At 38.1% G+C, this 6,853-nt stretch overlaps 1 long non-coding RNA gene across 13 annotated transcripts; it reads left to right on the forward strand.

Moving 5' to 3' along the window:
- The first annotated feature begins 2,662 nt into the window (after positions 1–2,662).
- LOC103635664 (uncharacterized) lies at positions 2,663–5,110 on the forward strand. 13 transcript variants are annotated; one of them, XR_004852006.1, is made up of 4 exons: positions 2,663–2,812; positions 3,159–3,244; positions 4,221–4,773; positions 4,859–5,110. It is a non-coding gene; the product is annotated as an uncharacterized lncRNA (long non-coding RNA). The 13 variants fall into 13 exon arrangements; XR_004852003.1 differs by having other exon boundaries at positions 2,671–3,090; positions 3,159–3,224; positions 3,488–4,773; XR_002264343.1 differs by adding an exon at positions 3,488–3,518 and having other exon boundaries at positions 2,671–3,090; positions 3,159–3,224; positions 4,221–5,110.
- The last annotated feature ends 1,743 nt before the right edge of the window (positions 5,111–6,853 follow it).

The raw sequence follows: 6,853 nt of genomic DNA on the forward strand, positions 1-6,853 counted from the left end.
GATGAGCTGATGTCCAGATCGCTGCATGCACATGCTTTGCAATATTCTATAGATCGATAACTACTAATTTGTGTTAGCCAACAAGGATATCACGATTCACAAAGACAGTTGAAGTGACAACTGACAGAACCCGGCTTGCATGCATGTGCGCTAGAGAACAATAGCTAGTGTGGAATAATGTAGATTGTTCTCTAATAATCCGAGGTTGCGTCTCATGCATGAGGCTTCTCTCAGCAGAGGAACACGTACATGCAAGTTCCGCTCAGATGCCGACTGTACAAATCTTGTTTCCGGATCAAATCTTGTTGTGGGCTGATGTCACTAGAGGTTCTTTAGCTGGAGATTCAGTGGCTTTACCTATTGGATTAGCAACATGCTGAGGAAGGGGACAAGCAGCACCAAAACTACCTTTGAGATGAATGGAATGACCAGGAGGACAACACTGATATCTAGTGTGGTTCAGTGAGATCATCTGCATGGCACTAATGGTAATGACTAGTCACTAGCGACAGAAGAGCATGGGCATATTAATTGGAGAACAATGTGTTGCAATCGGTATGGAAGAACAGTGACATGAATCTCAACGCCTGAAATAATTATCTTGTTCATGTAATAGGAAGGCACTTTGCTTCATAAGTCAGATAAGATCCTCCTGCATAGCCATTTTGCATGTGAACTGTTTGAACACTGAATGAGGCAGCATATCCAAAACTAAAAGAGAACATGTACTGACAATATGTTTCCATGCATGTACTGACAATACTCCCTCCATTATTTTTTATTTGTCACGGTTTAACTTAAAAAAAACTAGCGGACGATAAATATTCGAGAACAAAGGTAGTACTAAATAAAGATAGGAAAAACACCATAGACCCTTTGGTTAGAAGGCACGTGTATAGATCCCTCTCACTAAGGCTGAATAAAACAATTCGCCCTCTCAAATCCCCCTATTTGTATTTTGATTCATATTTAAATATCTCCCTCTTCCCCCTATTTTACATCATCTCTATCCATTTTCCCTAATCAGCTCTCCTTGTACGCTTTGACTGAGATATTTTACTTTTTCATCAGTTTTTGTAGTTTTAAAAAATACTACATTATTTGTAGTACCATAATGCAAATTGTTTTCAATTAATTAAACTTGAAAAGTGATTAATTTTACAGTTAAAATAAATAATTAGCGAAAGGATTGAGATTAGAGTCCTCTCTGTAGAGGGGGATTTCCTTCTCTCTCCCAAGAGAGAGAGGCATTAAGCTTATTCAGTGACCGAATAGAGGGGAAGCATCCGATGAAACGTTGCATGCAGCCTAAAGTCCCAACAAGAAAAGGCTGCAGCTTTGTTGCTCCATAGCCAGGCTCGTTGCGAGGGCCACAAGACACAAATATTGATGTTGTTGGTAGTGCTACTGTTGAGAAATCGTTCTAGCGATGCATATATAGGAAGTTAGGAACACAATCCGCGTGATTCACGGGCCACCCGCAACCAGCTCGCGCGCAGCAGGTACGGTAACTTTGAGCGTACAAGCGGATGCAAATAAATAACCTCAAAATAACTTATTTTGTATTCATTCATGCATCCCGCGTCTTCTATGTGCAAGTAATCAAACATATGCTCAGACAAAGTCAATGCGTAGAATGATTCAGGATAAGATTATGCAGTCAACCAATCAGAAGCAATATGGATACAGAGAGATAGGGAGTCTAGTGTTACACATATAGGAACACAATATGAACACACACAGATAGGAATGAATGCATGCTCGTTATTCTTCCTTTCTTGTTTGTGGTTATCGGTAAGAAAGAGACAGACTGATTTCATTAAGAGCAGTCCCAATCCAAGACACTACTTATAGTTTATAATATTCGTCATCTAGAAACTACTACTATACACTACCTCTCCAATGCAAATATCAATATTACTTAACTGAATTTAATACTCCTCTTCTCTCATTGTGTTTTGGATCGATATCGTGTTGAAACCAAGTCTTATGCAAGACTCAGTTTCTTACTCTTTCTTCATTTAATTGTTTGCCATATCATCAGGGGCGGGCCCCATTAAATTCAAGGGTATTTAAATGAATACCTATTATTTTTGGCAAAAGAACTTCAATATATATACATGTATATAGTGTATATGCATACACTACAACACATATGGCCTTTTGTGACAAATATCCCGTGACAATGAAGATTTTCGTCATGAGTCATTTTATTTTATGACGTATTTTTTGTGCAAAAACAACCTTACGACAAATTTAGGCTAGCGTCACTAATAACATTGAGAAAACGTCATAACACTGGCCAATCACTATATCATGATGAACATCTTGTTGTCATATAAGATACAAGTGATAAACGTCATAAATATATGCCAATACTATATTATCATGAGATATCACAAATAAGTAATAGTTTAAAATATTCATTCTGGTTATTAATAATTAATAGTGTATATGTAAAAAATGATCATGATATTTAAATATCAACCACACCATAAGGAAAAATTATGTCCAATGGACGAAGTTAAAAATGTGTTGATAAGAAAAAAGGGAAAAATATTCTTCAAAAGGTTCGAACTCAAAATCTTTTATCATAAAAAGTTTATTGTCACTACAATAATAGCCAAGTGTTTATTATGTCTAGCAATTCCCTTCTACAAACGATTCATTCCCATCATATACTATCGTCCATAACCCTAACCTAGTCGATTCATTACCAGCAACAGTAGCCCCATCCTCCTCGTTGGTCGTCGTCGCCGCCTCACAGCCTCGCCCCTGACCCCGCCCGGCGCCAGATGCATACGACCAGGAGGTCAGCGCCCCCGCCTAGCACTAGCCGCATCCAGCCTGGTGGTTAGCACCTCACCTCACTCTAGCCTCCAGCCTGCACCTACAAGGGCCCCACAGGCAGCGCCCCTGCCTGGTAGCCAGCCACAGTCGGCTAGGCGGTCAACGCCCTTGCCCGCCGCCCATGCCACACACCGGCATCCGGCCAGCCACTGCTTCACTGTGCTCCAGTAGATGGTGTGACGCCCCCATCCCTCGCTCTCGCTCTTCCTGGCTCTGATCTGATCCACCTTCTGCGTTAGGGTATGGGTGACGAGTGGCACTCGATTTGCTGAGTTCGGATCTAATTTTCTTGTTGTCGACTTGTGCAGCTCGATTGCTTACCGGCAATGGTGCAGTCCATCGTCTCCATCGACAAGATTTGTGCCATGCTTGAGGTATTAGGCCATACGAGAGGGTATGTTCGATTATAGTTGTTTTAGGTAATTTTCATATACATAACTAGACAAGTGGATTGGGAACTTTCAAATTTAGTTATTGTAATTTATTTCTTGTTTCAGAGAAACTGAATACTATTTTTTCTATGTCCGACATTGCAAGGGACCTGACATTATTTACTATGAAGATAGATATATGAGATCATATATAAAATTACCCAATACTAGTCATTGTTTTAACTGCATCTCTTATTTAATTTCAGTGTTATCCTTATACCGGTACTCCACATGAAGGTGAACATCGTGCTGCTATGTAAACCTTGGTTAAAAATTATCCAATATTTTTATAAATTGAAATAATATTAACTGTGCAGTCTTAGTAGGGGCTTCTAAACATAAAGCATTAATAATATGTAGAATCACATATGACTGAACAAGCGATCTGAGGTGCTGATCACAATAATAGGGTTTAGATTGTAAGTGGTTTCCCATGCCTAACTTGTTTACTACAATTATTATAATACCATCTACTTTTCTCTTGCTAGCTGGCTATATACAAGCCTGCAACACATTCTTATGACACTAGCAGAGTAGCAGGTCATTAAATTAGATATCTATACTAGAGTCGAAAATCCATTCAAATTTTAAATTATATACTTTTATGTATGGATGGTGTTTAGAGTGCAAACATGCATGTTTATGTTCCACAGAATCATTTTACCTGACATAGCATGTTGAAATTCCTATACTTTCATGTTGCAGTAATCTATTAAGGCATTGATTTCCTTCAGTTGTGTGTTTCCATTCTCTGCCACTAGTTTTAGAGAAGTACACTAATATGTTTAAAGTTCTAATGGTTACCTAGACTAGGCCAAGCAGAGTATACATATTGTAGTTCTACTGCATTGAATAGCAAATTCTTGTATTTGATGACATATTTTCTTTCTTGTTTCCATCTATAACATATTTATGATTCATTCTCATTTTCTTTTGCAGGTTCATGGAGCATGATTACCACATTGGCTAGTGGCACAACATGCCTACGTATCTAATATTTAATGGTGCAATTACTATGCTCGTGTTCTCTCATTGCTATGTTTGTCATCATCTGTAGGAGGTTGTCTTAGGTCACTGGAATCAACATGGGAAACCTGTTGTGCAGAATGTTTTGTAGTATGTTTTTCATAAGGTTCCTCTTCATACTACATGCTTTTCTTTCTGATTTCAAAAATGCATTACACAAATAAAATTACCATTTATATGTCTGTATCTAATATTTAAGGCATAAGAAAAATTAGCATAGGCAAAGAAATGGGTCAAACCTCATGTTGAGACTACTAAGATGGTAATACCCATTTGTTCATGTAGTTCAATTTATTATGTTTTATCTTGGGCTTATAGTTGGCTAACATTATTACTTTCTATGATTGAAGAAGTGGATTCTTGTTAAGCAGAAATTGGTTGTCCTCAAGAAAATGTAGAATCTCATGTACAAAAGGTATCAACAAGATGTTAATAAATTGAACCTCATATTGAGACTGCTAAGATGGTAATGTCCATTTGTTCATGTACTTTAATATCTTTTGTTTTATTTTGGGCTTATAGTTGGTTGACACTGTTACTTATGATTGAAGAAATGGATTTCTATTAAGGAGAAATTGGTTGTCCTCAAGGAAAATGCAGGACCTTACGTACAAATTGGTTGTCTTCAAAATGTTGGTCTTGTAGCTGCAAGCCTGCAACAAAGAGAATAAACAATTGTGGTGATGCTACACATGTAGAAGTAGCAATGTTGGTCTTGTAACTCCCAAGATTTGGTTATTGATGAATGATATCTATGATAATATATTGCTAAGTGTATGTGATGATCATTTATTGTTGTTTAATTATAATGAGTTGTGCCTTTTGTGCTACGTTGGCATTGGTGATAGTTAAAAACTAAAATGGCCTTGGTTGGCCAAATGTGATGAACAAAAATGTTTTGTAATAAACATAATTGTCATGGTATGAATGCCACGTGAAGGCCTTGTCTTGCCATGTCATGTGAGTGTTTAATTTTGTGACGTTTTTTATCCTACATGGAGGTATGGTGTGGTTGTGGTATTTTTTTGGAGATTGTTAATGACGAAAGAAGTGTGTCACAAAACTATGACGACGAACGATGTGTCACTAAATTTATGACGAAAATACATGAAACGTCATAGAACATGTAATGCCACGCATGATAGGTGACGAAGTAATTTTTGTCATAGAGATGTCATAAACTTCAAAATATGACGTAAATTCAAGGTATTATGACATAAAGGAAATGTCACAGAAGGTGACATATGTTTTAGTGTATAGAAAATGAAAAAAATGAATCAAATAAATAAATGAATTCTATTTATTTGGACTAAAATATCTCCTTCCTACCTCTCATACCTAACTAATCCAATCGTTTGTCGTGGACCATGAAGCCCAACTGAGCGACAAAGCCCACCTCAGTACCTCACGACAAAAAAAAAATCCCCAAACCCTATTGTAGTCGCACCATGGCAGAGCCACCAGATACGCCAGCCACCAAGTCGTGGTTACATCTTGCAGCCCCACGTGCCATGTAGGCACTAGTACCTCTGTTGAGACATCGTGGCTCTGCGGCGCAGCTAGGTGCCCAGACTTGACCGACTAACTGTCGTTGCGTTACATCTGGCCTCATTGTTGTGTCGTTTGTCGTCTATCGCATGAGGCTTCAATCCACCGTAGTCAGAACGTCACCGCGTGCCAGGACAGACAACCAGGAGCAAGGTCCCATCGTGCCAATGTCTAAGCCTACCGAGCTAATGGCCACCCGACCTGACCTCCCCTGCTTTGCTGCTTGCAGTACTGGGCTGCAGATGGGGCATTAGTGATTTGGAAAATGACAAAGAGGACAAGCAGCCAACTAGCAACTGAGCAACAACCAACAAATGCATTTCGATTTAATTTTTTGAAATAGTTGTATAAAATTTGAGTTTAGTAGACTAGTTATTGACTCAATTATGATCATAGCGTGTGTGCTTAATTATAGTTTATATATATATATATAATTAACTATATATATGTCAATATACATGTTTTAATCTTCCAAAAATTCATCTTATAAATTTTTTTGAATACCCACTCTCTAAATCCTAGGCCCGCCACTGCATATCATCTTTTAGTTGATGTGATAGCTGAATTAATGCTATGAAAACTGGATGACGTGGAAGGTTGGGACTGCTCTAATCACCCTGACACGGTCATCACATATCCCCATGCATTTGTCTTTATATGATTAGTCTCTGTATGGTTCAACAGAGATTTCACCCGTATCGAGATTAAGTGATTAACCCACCTCGAGAATTCACAACTCCCCTAGTGAATCTCGTTACGTTGTATGCATGTCTCGTCAAAAACATCTACTAAAAATCCAGTGAAAAAAGTACGAGATATCATGTGTGCATGCTACATGACACATGTTATCTTGTTAAAAAAAATTGTGAGAAAACTCAGTAGGAAAAAAGTCATAAAAAAATAGTCCAACAGTTTGATCTTCAGGATCAGGTCGTGAGGACCAGTTTCACAGTTTGTGATCTTCTAGACCATAATTATGGACTATGGTTAAGGAGTTT

This window comes from Zea mays, chromosome 8, assembly GCF_902167145.1.
Source record: "Zea mays cultivar B73 chromosome 8, Zm-B73-REFERENCE-NAM-5.0, whole genome shotgun sequence".
NCBI classification, from domain to species: Eukaryota; Viridiplantae; Streptophyta; class Magnoliopsida; order Poales; family Poaceae; genus Zea; species Zea mays.